The sequence below is a fragment of the Paramacrobiotus metropolitanus genome, unplaced genomic scaffold, assembly GCF_019649055.1.
Source record: "Paramacrobiotus metropolitanus isolate TYO unplaced genomic scaffold, Prichtersi_v1.0 Parri_scaffold0000050, whole genome shotgun sequence".
NCBI lineage: Eukaryota > Metazoa > Tardigrada > Eutardigrada > Parachela > Macrobiotidae > Paramacrobiotus > Paramacrobiotus metropolitanus.
In genome coordinates, this window is record NW_026570270.1 from 17,655 (window position 1) to 44,739 (window position 27,085).

Here is a 27,085-nt window from a genome sequence, read left to right on the forward strand (position 1 = left end):
CATTCGAGAGCGCATTTCAGGGTGGCAGCGCTAAAACTTGCTAAAAGTTTATGTGCTTTTAAATGTTTTAGGATTGTGCTTTGGACAGAGATCGGAAGAGGCAATCGATTCAAATTAATCGGCAGGGAATCGTAATAGTGACAGTGGTACCGTGTAAAATGTATGAACACAGCACGAGCGCCACGCAACCGTGAAAAGCTCGCGTCTTTTAGGTGATAGGGAATAGTTTACCTTGACACGTGTCCCGTCCACCTTCATCAAGGCCTCCACAAATCTACCATTTTACGAAGAATTCAAAATGATGTGAATTTAAACTGTCAAAGTTGCCAAATTTAGTGGCGAATTAGCAATACCACATTGTCCGGGACTCGCAAAATCCGGTCGTATGCCGCTTCACAGTCACTGCTGTTAATTATTTCGATATTGGTCTGCTGGAGCTGGTCAGTGCCGACTGCAACCTTTCCGTCACCGGTACCTATAATTTTAAGATCACATCATCAGAAAGCCATATGCACCGACAGTAGTACAGGCTTCCCCAGCCGGCCACATACGCATACGGGCGACCATTGGTGGCATACGAATGCGCTTTGAAAGTCCCGATTGCATGATTGGGCAGACAGATAGGCGATACCAAGGAATTAGGGAAATTCGGAATGGGCGCAGTTAACTTAATCAGTTCAATATCATTGCCACGGTCTCCTTTCGAATTGTAATTTGGATGGGGTATAACGCGAGCAATGCTGGCGTTCTAAATTTGCAAAGTTCAATGCTATTATGCTCTTCTATTTGTGAGAGCAAATTATATATGTAGTTAGTTCTGGAAATTTAAATGCGTCGGACGGAAAACCTTGAACACTTACCTGGCTGGCAGTGACGTTTAACAAATTTTGATTGCCGTAATAAACCTAAAAGCGAAGTTCACCTTAACGTATTGAAGGCCCCAAGCCGATACCAAATTTGCAGTGCAGCGGTCATTTTGAAACTGCATTGTATATTAACTCTAACTAATTTAAAGCATTAGCAGTTCCTATATTTGACGTGGTAGATGTAGTACGTTGTACAATAATTTCATGCCTTTCTGGTAGATCGCTTCCGGGGCTACAATGCAGTGCGCGGCGGTAATAACCCACTGACTGTTCAACTGCAGCAGACAACATCAGACCTGGTATTTCAAAGTGATTAAATTGTTCGAATACGCAAAATTTGTTGGCCACAACGGCACATACTGTATTCAATAATTTATTCATTAATCTTCATTGTTAAAAAATTATTTCACTTATAATTGAGTGGTGTTATGCCGCAGTTAATAAACAAGTAGCCCCGGCTCCACGTACCACACTGGCACCGCAGCCGTGATATGGGGTGCTATTTAAAGCGTATACCAAAGCAGCCGCCCATGGCCAGGCGTGCGGTGCGGCCGTCACGCCACCGACAATGCGCTGGAACATGGAGGCCGGTCGATTGTCCGAGTCAATCGGAACACCACAATCGGTGTTAACCGGCGCCACTGTGGGATGGGTTGGAACGGTGGTTGGTCGACGGGTCATGCTGGTCGTACGTTTAGTGGTGGCTCTTTTGGTGGTTAAACGTTTAGTGGTGGTTGTCCTCTGTACAATTGTACTGGGGCTCGGCGAACTGCGAACACAGCTCCACTTAACAGCGAATCCCAGTCTGCGCGCGGCATCTGTATCCTTGTAATTGTACAGGTGAGCGCAAAAGTCAAACACCGCCACGTTGGTGCTGCTTAGAAAGGTTCGAGCTGCTGACTTATCGGAAGGTTTCACCACTAAGTAAAAACAAGCCATTTCTTTATACATACATTTCGTTTAGAAATAAATGTTTAAGCTGGAAGTGCTTACACTGGTAGTTGTTGGTGCCTTCTGAAAGCAAGAGGAATTGCATATAAATTAATGCAGAAATTGTACGTATATTTCATGAGTCAGTTCTAAATGTTTACTTGGTATATTAATTTTACATGATAATTTAAATTTTTTTATGGCGTGTTGGTATAAATCATTGTAATCGTACTTTGTTGGAGGTTGTCATAACTTTTACGGTCGCACATGGACGTTCCAAGATTCAGAGCCAGTGCCCCGTCGAACATCACTCCGAAATCATAATCACGAATGTTAAAATTGCTAGCGTTGGTCATGTCCAGGGACAGCTTCGCTCGACAATAAGATGGCAAAACAACAGCGAATCGCTTCTTTGTTCCGGCGACGTACGGCCGTCGGGGATGGCTTGAAAAGCCGGGATGCGAATAGAATGTGCCGCTTTCATGACCATTGTTGAAAGTCTGCATCGCAGGATCCGAGTCGTACGATTTTGCGTTGCTTGGCTCTGGTACTGAAATTTGTAACCACCATAAAAGTTAACAATTTTTTAACAGGATGAGGATTATTTCTGACCACGTACCAGTTATTTGAGCAACAAGGTTGGCACATCCGAGAACTTCACAAAGTGCAAAAACTGAGGTGATAGACATTCTCTTACTGTATATATTACGGAGGTACAACACTGTACATGACCGTATTCGTAAAATGTTAATGGTGAAAATGATATCTACGGTCAGATTGTTAATGCTAATGACAGTGTTCTTTACCAATACCGGCTATCTTGCAGCCTTTTAATTTATAGCAAATCCTCAACGAAGTAGAACTTGTCACGTTTTGGACTAAACCATTGGAAAAATGTATGATGTAGCATTATCATATGAAATTATTGCTGAATCCAGAATATCGACAGTCGCTCAACTAGACAGCAGGTTCGTTGAGCAAAGGAGCGAGTGCTTCGATGTCGGCTTTAGTGCGCTACCACCACTTCCGTGATTGTGGTGAAAACTAACGTGACTGTTGTAACTCGTATTACATTGTATATTCACACCTGATTAATGTGATTTCACAAAAATGATTCATACTAAAATAGAAATGAAGTAAAGTTTTGCAGGTCGGTTGGTTGTTTGCTCTCGCCTTCCTACACTTCCCGTGTGATATTAAAGTACCAAGAACATTTTGTACAGTGTACAGGCTTGAGATACGGAGCTGCAAGTAACGTGGACAGCACTAATTAAACGTTTTCTATTCCAAATAATCGAACAGAATAAAGTGACTTAAATTACTAGAAATTTTTGCTACTTATGCTGAAGAATTCTACTTCTCAGTTGAAAAATACTCATGCACATAAACAGCAGTGCTGGACTTCGTGTCCATGTTTTCGTATAATTGAGAGTGCTTATTTTCGTATATAAGAGTGTCCTGATATAAGAGAGTATACAAGTAAAACGTACGTTTCCTGATGTAGCTTCTTTAATTACACAATTAATCATTTACTAGCAGTTGCATAGAAATTTGTTAGACTATGCGATTGTACGGTGTTTCCAGGAACAGCGGAGGGACTGAAATTGTGCCGTTCCGCAGCGGAAGCGGGCTTCCGTTTGGGATCTATGGGGAGATATTTGCCAAGGGATCGGTCGTGTAACTCGTGTTTGCGAAAAATACTGCTATATTGTGTCAAGTGCGAATGCACTTTTATTATCATATTCTGAAAATAGTCATCCGTTTGCAGTGTAGATTTGGTAATGGCGATCCAGAATTGGTCATTACCAATAATTCATAGCACCAATCCTATTATCTGATATCTTGCAGCAATTCAGACTTACGGAAAAGAATTCTTAACGTTCTCCTCATAAGTGGTTCCGGTATGTGCTTCACATTCCCTCCCAAGTCCTGTAATCAGTTGCCCTCACATACCTGATGATTTACAGAGTTTCTGAATGAAACCGTTTAATCAGCGACCGCGACATACAAATCAGTAAACATGTATAAGTTAACGAACAGTTTTAAAAACAGATTTAAATACCACAACAGAAAGAGCTCAATTAAGTTTTCCGCTGTATCTCCAAGGACAACCTCTTCAATAGAAATTCATGTAAGCGAATATCAATGGTCGATGTGAAATTTTTTGTGGGTAGCAGCAACGTCGCTGCTTCCCGGCCCGGGTCTCGATGACCTTACGTCGCTTCGGTGCTTTAATCTGCACGGCTTATTCTGGTTGTGAACTTCTTACCGTCGACGACGTAAGGTCATCGAGACCCGGGCCGGAAAATTTATAATTTTGTGTTCCGCGCTACTGGTGCACGATAGAAGAAATTGAATGCTTACATTTTTGACGCCATGACGTCCAATTTTTTTAGACTAAAGAGCTCCCTAAAGCGCTTTTAAAACTTTTCAGACTATGTACCTATATGCCATGTATTTTTTACTGGGCATGCTGTTTACTGGCATGTATACGAATCGTTTATTCCCGGTAACCTTTTGCTTTGTAAATTAAGCAGTCGTACAGAAACAATACGGATTAGCGCTCCGAATTTTACTTACCATTAGGTGCAGATAAAGATATCAGGACTGCTCGCCGCAATTATATAGCAAAACTTTAATGACTAGACATTTTTACGACAATTTGGCGGCTAAGGATTTCAGGAAAAGTCCCATTGTAATCGAAAAAAAAATAGCTTCGAGGCTGTTGAACGTACGGTTTCATTTTGACTTTTGTGAATTGATCAATGCTTTACTGTAGTACGAAGTCTTGACAATAACCGCAGGCAAACGTAACCCGGTATTCACGGAGAGTATAATGCCTTCTCTTCGATTTCACAATCAGCTTATTTACATTTTGTGAATGCTGCTGACCGATGGACTTAAACAGCTAAAATAGCAGCGCTTTACTTAATTTCGATTAATCCGATTTTGAGTATTCTAATATTTCAAAGTAAAAAACACGGAATCATGTTGCTGCGCGCGGTGTTCATCGTTTGTTTGTTGGCAACAACGGTTGTTTCCGGTAATTCCCAAAATTATTGTTTTATTCATTTAACCAGACAGAAGTACTGCATGAGTGACGCAACATTTATGTTGTAGTTCTTGCTGTGAGTCCTGCGACAGCTTCGGAAGGCAAGTCGAAACCAGACAGCGGTAACGGCGGCAAGTCCGTTCCAAAGCACAGAAGCTGCCCACCGGGAAAATGTCGGAAACTGAACTGTAAACCCCACGGTAAGAAGAGATTTTAAAAATTACAATGTCTATTTACATTAAATTTGTTTCGCTCAGTTGATGTAACCATAATACGAGAATTTGATTATGTTTTCGTCTTTTGCAGAGTATCAGTGTACTTGCTCCTGTGTTCCGGTCTCATAACCCCAGAAGTTTTTCAACGGAATGGCGGAAACAAGCGGCTGCCATGTGTTCTCAATGTTTTGCAGTAGTACAGTAATTTGCCTCTGGGTGAAACGGATTAAGTTTTTTCATCTTGGCTGATAATGAATGAGTGCTTCTCAATGAGCACTGAATGAGTTACGTAATCCAAGTTATCCATCAGTTCGATATGAAAAAATGTTATTTAGAAATTTGTTTATTTATGAAGAAAATTTAGAAATCAATTAGCCAGTTCGCGTTTTTCATGGTTAAAACCGATTGCCTTCTAGAAGTACATTAAAATTTAGGAAACCGTTATAGGCACCCCCTAAAACCCCCGTTTATTATAGGCACCACTTTTCACACCCCGTTAATTATAGGCACCCTTTTTTGAATTAAAAGTTATAATAATATTATGTGAAAGGAATATAATTCACATATTCCAAAAATTTATTCTACCATTTTATACAGTTGCTATGACCGTAAAAATAACAGACCATATACAACTATATATATATATATATATATCAAGGAACTAGATCTATAATACAACTACAAAAAGCTGAGGCATCGAGATCGGAAAAACCAGAACCTAATAAAAAAAACTGTAAACGCCATTAGACTCAGCATGTTCAAAAACTGTGTCACATGCATTTTATTTCTTAAAAAAATTATTTAAACCCGTCCCACCGATGCCGGTTTCGGCAGAACTGGCTTCGGTAAAGTTTCAAGGTGACCTTGAGAATAATAGCAATGCCAGTTGCTTAGAACATTTATTAAAGTGTATGTACTACAATAAATTTGTAGTTATTTTATTTGCAAACATGTTGAATTTTAATCGCGTGATTGCTGTTCAAATGTTCAATTTTTAAATGCCTAAAAAATCCGATTCCCTTGATTGAATTAGCCCAGGTTTCGAAGGAAACAAATGCCAGTGAACAAAACTGCTAAGGCAGTGAGTGACCCAACTACCGCCACTGTACAGTGAACAAAACGAAATCACTAGCTGAGTGATGACCGAGCAATAAATCACTACCCTAGGTGAACAAAATCGCTAGATGAGTCAGTGACTGAGCTACCACCACTGTCCAATGAACAAAACTAGATGAGTAAGTGACTGAGCTACCACCACTGTTCGGTCAACAAAATCGCTGGGTGAGTGAGTGACCGAGCTACCACCACTGTCCACTGAACAAATCGCTAGATGACACCGTTAGTGAGTGACTGAGCTACCACCACTGTCCACTGAATAAAACTGCTAGGTGACACCGTTAGTGAGTGACCGAGCTACCATCGCTGTCCAGTGAACAAAGTTGCTAACTGAGTGAGGGACTGAGCTAGATTCCTTGCCTAAGAAGTTCTACAATAACTGCTAAGGCAGTTAGTGAATTTACTAACGAATTACTGCCAATGGAATGATTTGTTCAAAGCGGCCGTGGATCACAAGAAACGCGGAGGCGAAGCCGCAGCGGTTTCTTGTATATATATATATATATATATCTATATATAAGAATTTGTATTCTTAAATAGTAATGCAGTTTAAGAACTATTTAAGAATTTGTATTCTTAAATAGTAATGGATAATAGTACAGCAATTTTTTCTGGCATCGAGTTAAGGGAAGTGGCCCGGTACATGGTACCAAATTCATGCACATGCACGAAATCTTTCACTTTCGCGCACTCCCAAACCGTTTTTTCTTTAGTTTTATGACATTCTGTAGTCAAATGATTTGTATACACAGGCCTGAAAACCGTTTGCGCGCGCAACATCCGGTTCGGGAGTTATGGCTGTAAGAAAATTCCCAATAGTTTAAATGCTTTCAGGTGTACCAAAAGTCTCATTATGGACCGATCTCCTTCAAATTTTGCATGTAAATGCACATGGCCATGAAGATCGTTTTTACACCGATCCACTGTTCTAGCATGTTTTTCAAATTTTAAAATGAATGAATTTCAAAAATTTTAAAATTCATTTTAAAATTTGAAAAACATGCTAGAACAGTGGATCGGTGTAAAACGTTCTTCGTGGTTATGCATTTACGTGCAAAATCTGAAAGAGATCGGTCCATAATGAGACTTTTGGTACCTGAATGCATTTAAACTTTTGAATTTTCTAACAGCCATAACTCGCGAACCGGATGTTGTTTCAGGCCTGTATACGAATCATTGACTACAGATTGTCATAAAACTAGAGAAAAACGGTTTTAGAGTGCGCGAAAGTGCGAATTTCCCATAAATACATCAGGCTTTCCAGCCTATAATAGGACTGTTAGGTAAATCAGCCAGCCTAGAACGAATTAATATCGCGTCTTCTACTGTGACTGACTAGAAGGTCATCTTTCGCGGTAGTCAGCTCATTCACTGCCTTCCTTCCAAGCCGTTTAGGACACCGTGTGATTTCCTCAGCCTGTAACGCTTCGGCCAACCATTCCCTTTGCGCTGAGGCTTTCGCGAATACAGTGCTCGGCTGCTCGCCGGCGATACTCCAGAGATCTTTCACACGTATTTCGTTTAAATCGTGATTAACCATTCGCTCTTCCGTACGGCCACCTCGGTCCACTTTTTCCGCTTTGTTGCGGACAATGTCTTGGGCTGTTACAGCTTTGCCAGTCTCTTTAGCAATTTGACGTTGAATTGCCCGTGCAGGAATGAATGATTTCCGCATTTGTACTAACTACCTTTTCTGCCTGAACATGGCTTAGGCGACGATTTTCCGGTAGATTTTTCCACCTGTCTGCTGTCAGTGGATGATTATGGCCCATTTCTCGTTCCAAAATCATCCGTAGGACGTGGCCGCGAATGCTGATTGCCAGCCTGACGCGAGCTGGGCACTGGTTTCGTCGGCTATGAGTAAATTTCCGAGCGCCAACGCCCTTCTTTTCGTATTCTTTGTGGCGCACGCATTCGTAGAAAATCTTTCTGTACTTAAGGGACGGCTCCAGAGCTTCTCCGTTCTTGAACTTTTCGGACCGTCGTATTATAAATGTTTGGAACGTTGCTTCCTGATACGTCTTGAAGTCTTTCTCGAGTTCTTCAAATGAAGGGTATTCGTCCTTCAGGTCAGCGACGCTGTCGAGTGAGGGGAATACTAAATCAGTTAAGGCTTCCGATGGCCCCGATGCCGGAGGGCTGCTTGAACCCGCCATAATATGATATTTGCCATTGCCGGTATTGAGAACCAAATTATTGATTGTATGTATAACGCTATTACACTGACCTTTTGTTAAAAGTAAGTTTTTACGGTCATAGCAACTGCATAAAATGATAAAATAAATTTTTGGAATATGTGAATTATATTCCTTTCACATAATACTATTATAACTTTTAATTCAAAAAAGGGTGCCTATAATAAACGGGGTGTGAAAAGGGGTGCCTATAATAAACGGGGGTTTTAGGGGGTGCCTATAAGGGTACCCTAAAATTTAACTGCAACTACTAGCGTATGGGTTGTGTGGTGCATTCTATTCGAATTGCTTAATGCTTATATCTATATATTTTTCAGCACATAAGTAATGTGCACAATTGTACATAAATACTAATGGAAAATGATTTATATTCGTGGCCGAAATGCAGCATGATTAATGTGCAATGCGGAAAACTTTTTTTGTAAAAACCGGTTGCTGCGTTGTCAGTTTCCATGACAAATAGAATCAGATAAAACTTGCTCACATTAAACGTAAAGTTTACATAAAACATTCCAGAAATTTTAGTCTACTGTAGCCGCTCGCGCAGAATGTACCTGGTACATCGTGTGTGCAGTTCCAGCGTGTACACAAAAACGTACTTAAATACCACCCATCCGGAAACAAGAAACGGGGAAATTTGTACGAGTCATTCATGTTCGTAAATGCACATCTAGCCGAGATGTGCATGTGTGCCTGCGTTTGTTCCCTGTATACGCTCTAGCTCCCGTTTCCGGATGGGCTTGTAGCGTACAAAAAAATAACTTTGCCGGAATCCAAGATTGTCGACAACTATTTGGAATGTGTCAAATTGTTAATGTTTTTCCCTAACCGCACAGGCGATTATTTTTGGTTTTTTGTCCTCGCATTTTTCGCACAGTGCATTTGATTTTAGACATCTTTGATCGCACGATTATGTTGCGGCATTTGCGATGGGGATACATGACTGTAGTTTTTCAGAATCATTAGACTTTCGAATCGCTGCATCTCGGAAAACTAATACATTAACGTCTAATACTGCTTATTTAAAATGTGTTTCGGAACGCTAGAACGCTAGAAGGTTGTGCGTGGGAAAGATGGAATAATACTGACCGTGAGCAGTAGTCACATAAAGAAAATAAACTGTATGCCAAACAGTATTTCAAAATGACTTAATGACTTCTTTTTTTTAAAACTCTATTAATTGTGCACAATATGTATTGAACCTTATAAGATTTTTTAATTAACATTAGGATTTCGATTTGTTTTCGGGGATGCTTCACGATAAATGCACGGAACCAATACGATGCCATCACCATTTGGCACAAATTAACAAGCCAGAAATAACCATTTGAACAATTTCTGAAATCAGAGAAAACTCAGAAAAGTTAAATTTGTCAGTCTGGCCATCCGTGGAGTCATGTATTGCGTAATACATGCGCAACAAAGGAGCTTTCGAAACTGTTCTTGTAACCAGTATATGTACATAATAAAAAAAGCGCTATTGCCGATTACGCAGTACGAGGATTTTCATGTAAGCACAATTATTAAACATGCACGCTTTAATTTGGTTGCAGATTGTAGCGAGCGTATAGCACTATGAGTCAATTAAATGGTGTTTTCAAATAAAACGTCAACAAGTCTTGTTTTTCAGCTAACCGCATACATACAGTTCATACATGCAGACAGTAGATTTAATTGGCGGTTGCATGTTGTAGATTGCCATATAAGTTTGTCTGCTTTGCTGAATTCGACTTGTAGTTCAAATCGCCGAACCGCTTACTTTCGTTTCTGCTCGTTTGAAACAGTGGCAAAATGAATAATAAAATTATGATTGTCTCTTCCTTTTTGGCTCTCCTCCTAGTGGCGACCTTTGTGACACCGTCAACCGGTAACAACGATCCATCGAAATAATTTATTATCTAGACAGGTTTATCAGTGTTTTCTTTGCGGTGTTTTGACAGGAGCGCCGGCTAAGGAGGGCTCTTCACACATTGCAAAGGCATGTAAGCCGAAGCCGTGTAGAAAGCCTGACTGCGAACCTCCGAGTAAGTGTCAGAAAGCCGTATTACTACGCTTACATATTAAACATAATTGTGCATCGGCGTATGATAAAAATTAATCCAGTTTGATCTGTGGGAAAAAGTAACAAAGTTAGCAAACTAGGACTCGCATTTTGTACTTCATTCGAACGATGCATAAGGTAGAAAAAGTCGAATAGTTTGTTGATCTACCAGTAACGTGCCCGTTTATATTCGTGTGTGTGCTTTTGTAGTGATAGTGCCTCCGTGTGGATGTAGCTGTGTTTTGCCAGAAGACCGTGGTAAAAAAGAGTGACGAATTTTTCGAAACGAATGCCTCCAGGCCAGACAGACTGAAGAGGAAAAAAATGTCTGGCTCGCACGTTTCATCTTCCTACGGTGCTTGAGGATTTTTTATTGTTTTGTTGTGGAGTAGGTACTCTGTAATCAATCGAGCTTTACATTACAGTTTTCAGCAGCTACTAACTGTTTAATTTTTGGATTTTTGACCTTTCACGTGAAATTATATAAATAAAGTACGAGTTCCTAATCGTCATCTGCCAACGGCACTTACTTTTATCAGAAAGCATCGGCTTTCAAAAATAAGTTTACAAAAGCTGTCTAATAAGCATTTATCAGTTCGGTCTAATATCCTAACTGCTTGATCTTTTTCTGTATGGAAACCAGATAGGTAAACAAGTAAATGTTTGACCTCAGGCAATAGCGTAGTGATCGACAATAACAATGAGTACGCGATCGTATTGATCTTGATGTTGTTGCTTAGTTAAACATTATATCTAAACCGTTTAATTAATCGCATCTTTTTTATTTGTGTGCATTACGTATTGATGCGAGTGCGAACATTGTACGGGTAAAATGCGCCTTTCCGTGAACCACAGTACCTTTAAATATTCCACAATCCACATTGGAACCTTAAATGCGCTTGCTGGTGTGCTATTAAAACATCCAGAACTCTGGAAACTCCGTTGCTACTTCAAGAAAAACGCATTCGTTTCACGTATAGTAACAGGTTAAGAACATCACTCCAACGTAGTATACTGGAGCCGTTTGATAGTTAAACGTACACAGTTCATTCACGAATACACCTACTCTAGATTTATTCGACGCTCAGTGTAAATCAGGTAGGGTGCCGAAGTCGCCGGCGGCTTCCACAATTGGCTGAATTGTAAAATTTCTGCTGGAAGACGGCCAAGCCACAACTGCATTAACGATATCCTGCGACGTGTTCTGGTTTCGGCAGGCATCCCCGCGCGAACGGAACCTAGAGGCATGCACTACGAAAACTACACACGCCCAATCACCACTTTTCTCTGGGCCAGCTAGGCCGCCAGAGGGCTGTGTTTAGCGTGGGGTGTCATCACCGTTGCTCGCTCTTTTTTCACACCAACTGCAGCGTAAAGGCCGGAGCGACAGCCGAGCATGCCGAAGCCGACAGCAAGAAAATACAACTTCCTGTTGGAACAAATGACGTCGTCCGCTTAGTCTGGGATGGCATCGTGCTGGGGTCTTTCGCAACGGACCCAAGTGAAGAAAAGCATCGAAAGAGAATTAGAAAATCTTCGTCTCGCTCCGGTCAGTTATGCTTACACTTATAGCTAGGTACAATTACATGTTAACTGAACACTTTCTTGCATTGAAAGGAGATAAGCAAGTTGAAAAAGTTTGACCTCAGGCATTAGCGTAGCAATCAACAACAATAATATTTTTTATGCAATTACGCGATCGTGCTTTTTATTTTTAATTGGCTAATATTCTTGTGTGGAAACCAGATTCCGTGAACACAGTATTTTTCAGTTTAGCAATGTAACACTACAATTTGCCCATCCGTATGCTGGCTGGTTTGTTAATAAAAGACCCAAAACCCTTCAAGCTTCGCTGCAGCTGCAAGGAAAGAGCACTCGTTCTACGAGTATAATGACATCAGTTCAGGATAGTACAGATGCACTACAGTGCAATACTTACCTTTGTTATTGCATACGTACAAACTTTCATTGATAGTGTTTTCAATTAAGCAACAACAAGTTCTGATTTGTCGCCTAAATCCGCGACCACACAATTCGACCACACATGATTACTGTTAGATTTATTCGACTGCCGGTGTAAATCGGCATATAAACCTGTCAGTTCCTTGCACTGAAATTTATTTCCAGGTCAAATTACCAAACTTATTTTGCAAACTTGTTCGCAAAATCTGGTCAATAATGCTCGTCCGAGTCGTTCCTGTATTTGCGATCCTTCTCCTAATGGCTATCTTCGTGGCACCATCAAACGGTAAGAACGATTTATTTGGTACTTGTTCCGACAAAGTTATCATCACCCTATCTGTGTTTTGTGCGCTTTTATTTTCAGGAGCGCCATCTAAAGAAAACTCTCCCAACATTGTGAAGGCGCCATGTAAACCGAAACCTTGTGTGAAGCCTCATTGCAAACCCCCAGGTAGCATGCGGCACAGCCGTACTAAATAGTCAAATTATATAATTATTGTATAATTTTTAGTATCTCGACATATGATAGAAACGTCGATTTCCCTGAGAACGAGTATAGCGAGAATCATACTTGTGTATTTTTGTTATGTAGCACAGCCTAATCCAAAGTGCATAATAATTATTATGACTGTTTTTAATTAAGCAAAAGGGGAATTAATTCGCGCTTTTGCAGAGGTGTGGCCTGGTCCTTGCAGTTGTAGCTGTGTTCTACCGAAAAACAAAACCACTTCATAATAAAGCGGCTTCCTTCTCTTCTTTTGCGCCTCTCATGCAAAGAATGTTTTGATGCCGCCAGTGATGCGGAATAGTTAACCGGGATGTTTGGCATTGCTGATAAAAGCAACAATATGGTTTTCTCAGTTTTATTCGTTCGTTTGTTAAGACGGTTTACTCGTAACTGTTTATATAAATTTTTCTTCCAAGGTAGTGGATTTACGTAATAAAGCGAATTTGCGAGTATGTGCCAACGTCGTATTTTGTTTTCCTTGGCTTTCGTCAATATGTTCGCCAAAACATGCAAAAGGAGCAAACTTTCCTTTAATAAGTATCGTGTCAGAAGTACAAACGTAGTACTAAATACAAACATTTATAACAGAAACACTTATAACAGAAACACTGCAAAAGGATATAATTCAGACCGTAGCAAACAGTTCACAGTAACAAAATACTAGTCAACTGAGTTTTTGGTTGCTTACCAGAATGTAGCCCTAATCGTACCAGTACAACAGTACGAGTATTCAGCTGTCTTGTACGAATAAAGTACTTTATTCGTAAAACACAGTTCTATCATATCGGTACAAATCCTGGAATTTCTGGATTTGCACCGATATAACAGAACAAAAATATCACCTGAAGCGCTGCCCGTAGTATTTTACTTGTCAGCTAAAGCGTCTAAATTGTTCTGAAGGTTCCGTTCTAACTATAAAGAAATGATTCGTAAGTAGTTTTATGGATACCATTTGCACAGGATCTGCACAACGAACTGGACAAAACTGACCTTTTAATTAAAACCGCTTTAAGGGTAAGTTGTTTTTTTAAAGTGATATGCGTCGAAGCGCAAATGAAGCAAATTGTATAAGTGGTTCTTGTATAATTCCACAGAATAAAGCACCGAAGCGACTTACGTACAGTGATCAAACAGTTATCTTGACCCTAAGCGTTAACACATAAAATTTTATGTGTAGTGTGACTGATTTATATGAGTGTAATCTAAAAATCTCCACGTTCTCATTTCATTTCCCTTCACAACTCACTGTTCTGTAACTTCTTCGCCTATAAAAAATGCAGTCTGTCAGTGTAACGGGATTCCAGTCTAACGCTTCTCACAAACGATCGATCAACCAACCGATGACATTAATTTTCTGCCCCCAAACCTGTTGCTGTTGTGATTCTGCATTTCCGTTATTCCCGCACCATCATAGCTGATAGCAGTGACGACGAGGTAGACTACTGGGCCGCCGGGAAGGCAGTCCAGTTGTTGTAGATTTACCTCTACTGTACATTGTAATATGCATCAATTACTTACATACTTAAAAATGTTTGATGTTGCTTGTGAAATAGTTAATCGTGTTTAATGTTGTTTGTTTGACGTAAGCCAAGACATGGTGCAGGTGCATAATACAGTCATTTTAACTGTTTCTGAATGGTAGGTACAAAGTAGGAAATTCGATGTGCAACATTACAAGAAGGCTGTAATATTGTGATGTTGCAGTGACCGCAAACTCAATGAGTCAACGCTGCATAAGAAGTAAAACATCAAGTCCAGATTCAAAGTTGGAGCTCTCTCTGTCTTTCCTGTAAAAATTTCTGTCGAAATGCGATAGACTGAAAAACTTCAATTCTGGAGCATCAGAACGCCATTCAAAACGTTTTTCTGCACTAATTGTAAGATTTTTGAACCATGCTGGTAGTCATAAATTTTGCCTCTGTCATATACTACCGCAACAGTATTGAATTTTATGAGCACGCGCTTTTCGGGCAAGGGAATAAGTTTTATACAAGACGTCTGTAACTATTACAGGAACAAAATTTCAAAAATTCTGATTTATCCGATCCTGCCTTCGTGTGGATGACAGAGGTCGCATTTTCACATTGTATCTCCAACGACAGACGCGGAAGCACACTTTGTTCTTGTGAGAATATCTGTGGTTCATGTCCTTCATTGGAATCGACACAGCAGTTAATAAAAGGTTATAAAAAAATACGATTATCGATGTAATTAAGTGCTTTTAATTTCGGGAACAACAGAAACACAAAAATGATTTGGCAGACTATCGCTTTAGTCAAACACTTTGAGTAAGTCAGTAGCTACAAACTTCGACAAGTAAATGCAGCAGAAAGTACATATTTAACAATATTTATCAGGTAAGTAGCATTTATCTCTTATTTATCTAGCTGCAGTACCTACCAGTCAATAGAAACAATCAATAAGTGCATTTTGCGCTGAAATATGCACTACATAATTACGAGTTTGTATATGAAATAACATGTTTACACCAAATGTCGCGAGGGCATATCAATCTTATTTGTTAGTAGTGTGTAATTAATGATGTTTTCAAATCGAGTGTCAACAAGTTTTTGTCTTTTCTGCTCATTCCACTATCCGACAGTTCATTTATGATATTTTCAGCTAGCAAATTTTATCGACGGTAAGCAAACTTCGTAGACCGGCATATGAACATTTTGCCAGTTGCTAGAAGTGAAATCCACAAGCTTAGAGAGTCAGTATTCAAAAATTAGCTTTCGTTTGTACTTGTTTGAAAGCTGCTCAATGATGCTCGTCCCTGCACTCGCGCTCTTTCTCCTGGTGGCGACCTTTTCGGCACCGTCAACCGGTAAGAACGCTTTGGATGATGTTTATCCCCATGGTTTTATCAGCGTCCTTATACGATTTGATTTACAGGAGCGCCTGCTGAAAAGAGTTCTTTAAAAATTATGGAGCCGTGTATGCTGAAGCCGTGTATGCAGCCTATTTGCAAACCTCCAAGTAAGTGCTACTGGTACGTAGACGCGCTAGTACGTAATATCGGTAATTATGCCAAGCAGCGGAATCCAGCTGTGCGGCGCCAAAGGGTCCAGGCAACCCATAATGAGCGGAAGCGCAAGTATGATGCGGTCTATTCAAACGTCTAGAGAGTATTCAAATAATCATCATGTTTAGCTTCTAATTTGAATTAAAAGGGTTTTATAATTATGCGCGTTTGCAGAGGTGGCAACTCCGTGTTCTTGCGACTGTGTTTTGCCAAAGAATCATTCCGGAAACCATCGGTAAACACCCTTTTGCATGCATGTTCCGTCGTTCCGATAAGAATTTTCGCTGTTTTCTTGCGGAATATAATAAAATCATCAGGAGAAAACTGTGGTTATTGTTAAATTTTAGCTATTTATTTGTTGTTGCCGAAAAACGCCAAGCAGTAAAGATTGCACCGAGCGGCAGACTTAACTCTAAAAATGTAATTATGTAAATAAAGAATATATTGCAGCCAAGACCGATTAGCCGACCGATTTAGTTTTTGCGAAATCCGTACCGACATTTGTTGGCGAAAACATGTTTGCAAAAACAGTTTGTTCGTTCGAACAAGAAAGGCTAGTCTTGCTCATACACTCGTACTGTACAATGTACAGCAATTTTATGCAGTGTGCAATGGATGACGAGTACTTAATCGTCGAGTAGCACATACACTATTACTTAATTACTTAATTGTCCTTGTACTTGTTTTGCAAATACATATGCAATGCCCAACATACGAGTATGATTAATTGATAACTGCACCTTAAAGGAGGTATTTTTACGTGGGCCCAAAATATCGTACAAGACGTGTTTTATCGTGATCTTCAGAGTACGTAACTATCAAAACAGATACTTTCCTTGCGCTGCTACTTGGTATGCTGGTGTGTGAAAGCATCTAGCGGTTTCTGGCAGTTCCGTTTTCACTTCATAGGAATGGTCGCACATACCTATATTACGTACGTTGTACAAGTTCTTATAACTAACAATAAAGTGCAACAAAACAATGTTGTAATATCGTGATGCAATAATGGCAGCACGTTTGCCCAGTTAACGCATGAGAAATACGAGTAGAAATCGAGCCCAATTCATTTAAGCTATAGAGCTGTTTTTAGCGCAAGAATTTCGGGCGACGCGTACATAGCAATGTATAGCGTGGCACAAAAATAAATTCTCCAGACTCCGATAGAAGTGTTTCTTACTGGTTCAATCCTCTGTCCTCCACGATGTGAGCTTTCTCGCGCCATGCCCAGTTTCTGGAAGGTTGAGAAGTATATCTTCACCAAATAGTAAAACACGATTTTGATCCTGTTGAGCAGGAACACCATTAATCGGGATTCGTGATCGACAAAGTGCAAACTGTATGGCTGATGGTTTTCTACGGAGCCCGAAAAACCAATGTACAGATACATTTTTTTAACCTTTAATAAGTATCGTAGTACAAGTACAAACATAGTACCAAAACAGAACGTTATTATAACAGAAAAACTTCCTCTATGCTATCCTGATAGTGGAGCATACCCATTACACAAATCGTGTACAGATACATGAAAGGAGAGATGATCTGAGCGATACGTTTTTACGTGAGCGAGGAATCGAGATCGGAAATGAAAACACTCGAGATCGAATAAAGTGCAATTTTATCAGATCGTAGAAAAACACAAAATCATCCGTAAAAACAACAGCAAAAGCAAACAGAAAAACACCGAAGTGAAAATCTGGAGATCTTTCAGAGTCCATAAAACATCGTACGGAATCGGAGAATCCAATGGAAGGCGATGTCAGCACAAGAGCGGCTCGGCAGCTCCGAATCCTCCGATTCGGCAGTCCAGTCCGTGACCGACGTGAGCTCATGCCGACCGCTCTGGCACCGGTATCCGGCGGCAAATATGCTGCAGGTAGGCTGTAGATAATGTCCTAGCAAGACTTGCACACCGAACTAGTTAAGGGTGACCTTTAGTACAACATTAACAAGGATCATTAGAGTCACTTTTGACTAATTCGGCATGTAAGCCCTGCTAGAAGATTTTTTACAACTTACTTACTTACGGCTCCGTACTGTAGTTAAACAAATTTTGTAACGGGTAAGCTGTTTCCAAAAGAGAAAACACGTGATGCATCGATGTATAAAGGAAGCCACGGAAGCCCGGGGTAGAACGCTTTTTTAGAGAACACAAGAGAGACAGCCCACCCAAAAGTATTTCAATGTCGCATGGATTACTGCATCCGGTATTCAAAAAGTGTTTCTATCGGTATAAGACTCGTTGGAAAGAACTACTTTCAACTTCGCGTCAACAATGTTTGTTTTTTGGGTAAATCCGTACCTATACTGTTCATAATAATCACAGGCAGCAGTACGTTTTTTCGACAGCCGGTGCCTATCGGTATATATTCTATATACTCGTACGCTTGTGTATTGCTTCAGCTGTAATTCAGTCGAATTTCAAATCGCCAAAAGCTTACCTTGGTTTGTAATCACCTGCGAAAGCCATTGCAAAACAATGATCGTTCCTGCACTTGCGGTCCTTCTTTTAATGGCGACCTTAGTGGCACCTTCAACAGGTTATAACGATTCATTTGGTAAATATGCTCGGCAAATTTAATAATGCCTTGTGCGTTTTTATTTATAGGAGCGCCTGCTGAAAAAAGCTCACCGAACAGATGTTTGGCAGTCAAGTGTCTCAAGCCTCATTGCAAACCTCCGAGTAAGTGTCACACTTCACATACATTTGTGTGCCAGTTTTTTTATTTTGCGTTTGACCCGTGGTTCCAAGCAATATGAATAAACAAAGTCGGTGAATCACACTGCAGCGTGCATACTAGCATTATGCTGCATATTCCACCGTAATAACGCAAGGTGTATTATGTTACTCTAATAATTGAACTAAAGTATTTCATGCATTTTTGCAGTGATATCGGCCAGTTGCGGATGCAACTGTGTTCTGCCAGACAAGAAGTCCACTTGAGACTTTAAAAAGCACATCGCTTGCTCGTACGTATATTTCACCTTCGTGCTGAAGATGTTTTGTTGTGAAGCAATTAATACATAACCGGCCTTAACATTGGCTTTCCAATTCGTGTTTAATTATTTGGCGCTGATACCTGCGTTTTTGTCGTATTTGTCCGTAAGTCAGCATGTACTGTAGGTGCTGCTTTTCTGGGAATGTAGAATTATGTACTAAATAAAATACAGTAGAACATCAGCACCGACTTTTCAAGGACATGTTTATGGGTATATCTCAATGGACGTTGATGCTGTCGAAGAGCAGCGTTCGTGTTTTTTTATTTCTACGTCCTATATTTCTGCGTCCTATATAGCCGTGTCGCGTAACTAAAGGTTAGCTGTGACTCGGTGGTTATGACCTTTATCTATTGCTACTTGCTACAACGTGAAAGCGGCCACAACTGATCCGACCCAATGACCTTTAATGCCGATTAGCAGACAATACTCGAATGCTAACAAAAGGGCATGCAAAGATAAAGGCAAGAGAAGTTGCAAGATTCCAAGAGAAGTTGTTCCGAGGCTGGATGGAGATGTACTAAATCATTTGACAACTTCATCGCACACTACTTTTAGCCAGGCACTTAATACATGTTACGAGAGATAAAACATTGCAGACAACAAAGACACACTATTGGTTTACACAATGATTCATTCCTTTCTTCACGCTCAATCATTTGCTTGTTATCGTCAAACCACAACCTTTGACTTGCTCACAACAGCAACTATCCTGCACTCAACCACGACAACCAACCGCATTCAACCGCATCCGCAACTGTATCCATTTTAAGCACGCCCGTTATGATGATAAATATGTATGTAATTCATGATGCATGCAGCTCATGACCCACAGAACACGCTTGCGCTGTACACTTGCGCAACACGCCTCTCCTATGGATCATGACGTCCTCGTCATGGGTCGCTTTACCGCTCGCACACGCTCCGCAATCCGTCCAGACACTCGAGTCCGACCGTCCCAGAAGGTGACCACCATCCCTCAACTCGGATGGCACTCGCCTCCTTCCGGTACGGCATCCACCGAATCTGTATCCATCTCCTCTATCGGTGTGGACTGTATTGGCACCGCATCAGCACTGGACTCTGCCGGCGTCTCGTGGTAACCGGCGTCTTCTTCGTCTAGTTCGCTCACAACTTCCGGCGCGCTCCCTCCTCGCACTAGCAGATCCGCAAAGTCCAGCGTTTCCATTATGCCACTATAGTCTGGCGCCCCATCCGCTGCAACTTGCGCTCCATGTGGGACTAATGCTCTTAACTGCACGCGAATCCGGCCAACTCATCCGCCATCCATGTAAACTCCGCCGGAAATGGTAATGAGTCTTCCATCCGGTCTACGTATCCGGTTAACAACTCCTGACACGTCCGCAACATATCGTCATGTTTGCTGATGTTCTCTGTATCTGTATTCCCCACGCACACACTCGCCAATGCCACTACTCGCACGACCACTCTGCTGCCAATACCACCACTCGCATTGACACCGCACTCGCCAATGTCACCACTCACATTGGCACCACTCTCGCCAATGTCACCACTCACATTGGCACCACACTCGCCAATGTCACCACTCACATTGGCACCACACTCGCCAATGTCACCATCACATTGACACCACACTGACCACTTGCGCCGTTCACTCCGATGCCATCCTCGCCAGTACTGCCACTCACACTAACACTGCACTCGCTAGTGTTGGCACTCGTACTGGCCGGCATCATCTCCGCAAAACCACCGCTCACACTGGATATCGACTTTCCAGTGTCACAACTGTCACCATTAACCAACTTGCCCGCGCCATGACTCACGCCGGACACACACGCTACTGTGCACAGACTCGCACAGGACTTCACCTTGCCTATACCACAACTCGCACGGACACCTCAGTGCTAACACTTGCACTGAATTCACGCTCGCTCATGCCAACACTCGCACAAGCACTCGCAATGCTGTCACCTGCATTGCATGCTCCAACGTCACCACTCACACAATTTTAAAGGATATCGCACCTGCACCAGCACTCGCACAAGTCAAGTTTTATCAGCGCTCTTACTCGAACCAATTACGGCACTCAATATCCCGCGCTTGCTGTTACTTGCTCTGTCTCACGTCTCTTTAGTGCTGCAATTCGCATTAGACGTGGACACCGCAGCAGCACTACTTCCGCTGGCACCGCCTGTAGATACTCCTTCCGTCTGGTCTCGCTAGTTGGCTGTGCTCTGGTGCGACAAAACAGCTGTGCAGCTTCTTCCGGCTAGGGCGCTGCTGAATGAAACGTTTAAACCGCGGACTATGCAGAATCTTGTTAGCCGGCTTTCCCGTTGGCGAAGGCTGTTCCGCTGACAAGTTCTTCTACAAAGTACTTCACACCCAAGCATAACATTCACCTACTCACATAATGATTACGCCATTACTAGACCCTTACACTGAGAACTAACATCTCCAAGACTTATTATTGGTACGAGTATCATTTGCACATTGCGCAATCTGTACGAGTATCATAAGCATAATGATTGTTAGTACAAGACAAGCCTCGCGCTTTCACGCTCGGCACGTTTGTATTGGAAAGGTCAGGTTTGAATTTATAGACTGTTCCGGCAGTCGTCCGGCTGTTTAGAATTTGAACTACGTAAAAATCCACATTTCCCTAGCTGCTGTACTGACCAAAGTGTACTTACAGATCCATATCCATGGTTACAGTACCGTATGTACTTTATACATACTGTGCTTCACAATAGTAAAGTATTCTTGGTACTGCACTTGCGTTTCGCCATACTTAAAACGGACTTCTATAATTTTCTGACCAGAACGTTTTTTGAAAAAATCAAAATTCAGGATAAGTTGGTCAGGAAAATATTGATTTTTTTAAGACCAAGTTTGACTTAAAATGACCACACTTTGACGAATCCATAAAAAAACAAAATTGATTACGTTTTGGACGGTAGGATTGTATGAATATAAAGATACGAGTTTACGTAGTGAATATGGCACGTTGTACTCTACAAAATTTAGTAATAATACAGATCCCGATAATGCCCATTGCCAACAACTGTACAGCTGAGGTAGACAGTTATTCAAACACTGATTATATAAAAATATAATATATTTAATGCAGTGTAAAGCTTATGAAAGCATACAAAAGTATTACGGCGGAAAGTAAATTTTATTTTGAATTTTTATTGCATCTTGACCAGCAAGTAACACGAAGAAAGTGAAAATGGAAAGTCAAGTGCTGACGATGTACTGAATATTGAGGCCAGTATTTTACGTTAATAAGCGCAGAGCAATATGATATGATTTAGAGCGTACTTAACAATGGGGTGTGGTTCGGGTGCGACAATAGAAATCAAGCATACATGAGGAATCATATGCAACTAGTGCATTGAGCTTTAATGGGTGATGGCAACAATGAAAGGTAGCTATTAATATCTTAAGCTTCTCTGTTTTAAACGTTTCGATGGTCAGAAAATTATGCAACAATATTTTACCTTAATAGCAAAAGCCTAAATAAATTAGCACAACGCAACCAACGTAAACGTACAAAGAAATGCCGCATTTTATCAGACAATTATCCGATTAGAAGAAAACAAATCGTGGTCCCGACTACGTGCAATTTAATGAACATGATTTTTTCAATTTCCAATTTCCGCTAATTACCCTGCGCTTTTTTGATTGCAGTGCACCAAATTTGCGAACTGGTGTTTTCATACAGAATTTAGAAATAACCCATACGCTGATTTTGAATCGCTTTTTTTTACTGCGTAATAAGACAGGATCTTTTAGCCGAATGAGCGACAATATTTTGGAATTTATATACTAATGTACTGTAATCTGAACCCTGAGCACCAAATTCTTCTCTTCTTTTTTTTTAAATTTTTCTACTGCCGCTATGAAACAATTTTCTTGAGTGGGCTGCCGGCAAGCTTGCACACAAGAATATTTGTTGTGGAAAATTGTCTGCCGATTTTTCATGAATAACCCGAACATATGCAGAGGCGTCCCAGTGCATAAGTAATTGCCATTCATGTTATTAAAGCGTTCTAGTGTAAAACATAACGCATGGTGGATTTTTTACCTGAGCAGACAAAAGGTACCAAAACATGATGATATCTTAAAAGAAAACGACGTGAAGATGTTCTCGAATTTTCTGATATGTTGTTATTCAGGCGACAGTGCTTGCGCAAGCTGGAACAACAATAAAGGTGTGCTCAAAATATTGACCCATTTCATTTACTCATCTTTCTCTCACAACATCCTCATTTATTTCTCTTTTCAGCTTTGTTGCACAACTTTAAAACATTCACCTAAATTCCAAACAGAAATCAGCGATTCCAAAAACAAAATTGTAAAAAAAAATCATCACTAACGGCTTATACGCTGTCAAAGATTTTACCTACGGCGATTGTACGGTGCAAATCAATTATTAGACCCGAATTTCAAAATTTTTATTAAGAAAATTAGTTTTTTTAAATTTAATTTTGACAAACGCTGTTGATAAACCACAACTAAATATTTATGAAAATGCACCCTTAAACGTCAGAAAGCGGGAAAATTTTACAATCGTCGGGCACTTCCCCATCAGCTTTTAGATATTGACACTTCTTACGAATTTCCTGCAGCCTTTCAGTAAATAACTCGACTGTTTGGGGACGATTTTGTATCATATCTGCTTTGAACTGCATCGGCAAATGTTCGAAAAGAATTCTGACCTTTTCTTCTTCTCCAGCGCTGACATGGGTTGCAGCAATGTAATCCAACACACCGTATACGTACGTCAAGGGTTCGTCAACAGCGGAATTTTTTGACATGAATTTACTGATATCTAAATCTAACAGATTTCTACCGAAGATTTTAAAATTCCTGCTCTGCGTCGCAAAATTTTTCAGTTTGGATTCGTTGTTCTTGAACCATTTTAAGGCAGCATTTGTCAAGCACAAACCGAAATGCACCAAAGACTGTTCATCGCTCCACGACAAATAGTTCTTAATTCTGTTAAACCTGTCCATAAAATATTCTGCAGATTCAGTGGACTGTCCACCAAATACTGGTAAATCTCTAAGGCGAATTCCTGCCATCTTACGTACAAGCACTTTTTAAACTTAAATTTATGCAATCAGAGATTTTCTTATCATCGGCAACAAAAAATTCAAGAATCGCATTTTAAAGGGGCATGTTAAAACGATCGGTTACGACGATTTACAGATTCGCTCTTTCTGGTACGTCAGCAGGACTTTTGACTTGCGCAGATAAAAAACTTAATTATTCTACAAATCGAGATATTTAAGAGTTAATTCAATTTTTTTCGAAAATTAATGGCATGAAAAGACGGCATCGAAATATACCTAAATACGTACTTAAGTATTACTGTTTCTACTCTGCTGGTACTGCTTATAAATATTTCCTTCCAAGCGGGTCTCACCATATACGCCGTATTTTTTACATGCAAAAGAAATCGAAAGAATACAGGAAAATCCGCAAACAATCTAGAGCACACACTGTTAAAATGATCGAAATCCCTCAAAGTAAGCTGATGATTTACGATTCTATTAATATTAGGACTATCTTCTAAGGTCAACTTAATCATAAGATCAATTTTCATGAATAACCAGTTAATAACAAACATTCGTCCGAAGTCAACCAAATGACTATTTTTGACACAAACTTTATTTTAAAAAAACAAACTGAAAGCAAATGCACATCGTTATTAACTTATCCTGTTTAAACTATCTCATGAACAAAAGGACCCACGAAGAGAAAGCAAAAATGATAACTTGCCATACGACTTACAGAGGAATGCCGTTATGCTGCTCCCGCTAGTTGTCGACCACCTGCACCCGCTTCCGCTCCAACATACCTATCGTTGTACGCTCCGAGAAAAGAACCGCAGAACGCCGGCACCAACTTATGCACTAACGAGCCTTGAAACATTCACCGACGTCGTTTGGAAGCAGTGCCAAGTATTCTTACTAGATACCGCTCCCACACTCGCTCATACAACGCGTGGTTTGCTGTAAGCGACACTTGTGACTTTTCACAATCCACACTCGTCGCTCGTCTCACAGGGTCCACAATGACACACTATCCATTAACAATTATAACAGCAAATCACTCGCACTGATGTCTCACGATTAACACGCGTAGTGGTAATGCACCCACCACTACTAATACATTGTCACTTGCAGCAGTACACTCACTGCTGCTAACAGCACATCAACTCACTCTGAAACACTTGCAGTGGTTATAACCTCACCACTACTGAAATAACTTGACCTTCCATCGCAGCTCCACACCTTCAGCTACCTTTACTTGCTACGCACACATGCCCTCCATGTCGCGTAACTAAAGGTTAGCTGTGACTCGGTGGTTATGACCTTTATCTATTGCTACTTGCTACAACGTGAAAGCGGCCACAACTGATCCGACCCAATGACCTTTAATGCCGATTAGCAGACAACACTCGAATGCTAACAAAGGGCATGCAAAGATAAAGGCAAGAGAAGTTGCAAGATTCCAAGAGAAGTTGTTCCGAGGCTGGATGGAGATGTACTAAATCATTTGACAACTTCATCGCACACTACTTTTTTAGCCAGGCACTTAATACATGTTACGAGAGATAAAACATTGCAGACAACAAAGACACACTATTGGTTTACACAATGATTCATTCCTTTCTTCACGCTCAATCATTTGCTTGTTATCGTCAAACCACAACCTTTGACTTGCTCACAACAGCAACTATCCTGCACTCAACCACGACAACCAACCGCATTCAACCGCATCCGCAACTGTATCCATTTTAAGCACGCCCGTTATGATGATAAATATGTATGTAATTCATGATGCATGCAGCTCATGACCCACAGAACACGCTTGCGCTGTACACTTGCGCAACAGCCGAATGGATTCTTTCATTCGGCTTTACTGTCTCTTTTGTAAATAATCTAATAAATAGGACCATTCTGTTGTTGATGTTTGCACCGAGAGGGCGACAACATCAGTACAGAACTGTTATGTATTACATAATGCCTCACGGGCTGTACAGATAGATTGGTAAGAAGTTGTTTAAAAAACAACATTTATTTACTGACAAGAAAAACACAGACAAGAAATTCAAGTTGTAACTTTTTGCCCGAAGCACAGTAATCGCGATAAACAGTGCGGTTTTGTTTTTTGTTCTTCGGTAAAATTCTTGTACATATCCGTAAGTCCGTATTCATGATACATCCAACCATATATCCGTATACGTATATGCGGTTGCTTTGTGGCGTATAAAATAAGAAACAAACTCTCGACAAAATTCTCATTGTGTTAACAGACTGCTTTTTCGCATATTTTTTTCCAACATTTCCAATTTTGAGTACAATGCACGCAGTCTACGTTTTTGCTGTCCTGCTTGTGGCAGCAAGCCTCTTTACGCCTGGTAAGGAGAAGCAATCGTATCAAATTGGTATAGCGCTAAACAAATAGCTGTGATACGATAATTATTAATAGAAGCAAGCTTTGAGCAACTGCTCCACTTAACCATAGCCATACACTTAACCATAGCCATACTAATTCCAGATCCGAGTTGACCAGCTCTTAACTTTTATATTGTTAGGATACTCTGCCGATGCAAAAACGTCGGATTCTGCTAAGAAGCCATGCAAAATCGAAAAGTGCGCCCTTGTCTGCAGAGCCCCAAGTAAGTTGTTACTCTTCTGCCTTATAAGTTTCAACGTAATGGACACCATTCAATGGACACCATTCACAGCGTGTTTCTTGCTGTAATATAATTCTCGATCTTCGTTTGATAGAAGTTCTGAGCTCCTGTGGATGCCATTGTGTTACACCAGGAGGAGGTAAATCGGTGGAAGCTCCGTTTTAAGTTTTAACTGCAAATGACGCGTGGATCGCGTATTCATCATGCTAAAACAAGCTACAGCACCGTTGACGTCGGGCAAAACGATCCGGTTCACGCCGAATTGCACGCTGTAACTCTTCTTTTTTTGTTAACACAAGCAAGCAAGATAGTGTTTGAGCAGACCGGGATGATGTTCTAACAGGCTTAAATTAGCAGTTACTACATCATTACGAGTATTGTCAGCTGCCGTCATATGTAAACAGATCACACGTTTTTGCAATGCCACTGGAAAACAAACTTGAATAAACTATGTTAGTAAAGGTCAACAGAGCAGCCGCTATCCT

The 27,085-nt window shown here is 40.7% G+C and overlaps 5 long non-coding RNA genes across 6 annotated transcripts; all 5 read left to right on the top strand.

Annotated features, from left to right (window-relative positions):
- Positions 1-9,054: 9,054 nt before the first annotated feature.
- On the top strand, positions 9,055-10,902 carry LOC129592203 (uncharacterized). Of its 2 annotated transcripts, XR_008690944.1 has the most exons (4): positions 9,055-9,464; positions 10,069-10,241; positions 10,315-10,398; positions 10,626-10,902. It is a non-coding gene; the product is annotated as an uncharacterized LOC129592203 (long non-coding RNA). The 2 variants fall into 2 exon arrangements; XR_008690943.1 differs by lacking the exon at positions 9,055-9,464 and having other exon boundaries at positions 9,994-10,241.
- Positions 10,903-12,382: 1,480 nt separating this feature from the next.
- Positions 12,383-13,328, top strand: LOC129592194 (uncharacterized). Its single transcript, XR_008690938.1, has 3 exons — positions 12,383-12,663; positions 12,742-12,828; positions 13,051-13,328. It is a non-coding gene; the product is annotated as an uncharacterized LOC129592194 (long non-coding RNA).
- A 2,159-nt stretch (positions 13,329-15,487) lies between these two features.
- Positions 15,488-16,353, top strand: LOC129592205 (uncharacterized). The gene is made up of 3 exons (XR_008690945.1): positions 15,488-15,712; positions 15,781-15,864; positions 16,085-16,353. It is a non-coding gene; the product is annotated as an uncharacterized LOC129592205 (long non-coding RNA).
- Positions 16,354-18,327: 1,974 nt separating this feature from the next.
- On the top strand, positions 18,328-18,892 carry LOC129592233 (uncharacterized). Its single transcript, XR_008690950.1, has 3 exons — positions 18,328-18,447; positions 18,516-18,590; positions 18,796-18,892. It is a non-coding gene; the product is annotated as an uncharacterized LOC129592233 (long non-coding RNA).
- A 7,220-nt stretch (positions 18,893-26,112) lies between these two features.
- On the top strand, positions 26,113-27,061 carry LOC129592200 (uncharacterized). Its single transcript, XR_008690941.1, has 3 exons — positions 26,113-26,321; positions 26,499-26,582; positions 26,695-27,061. It is a non-coding gene; the product is annotated as an uncharacterized LOC129592200 (long non-coding RNA).
- The last annotated feature ends 24 nt before the right edge of the window (positions 27,062-27,085 follow it).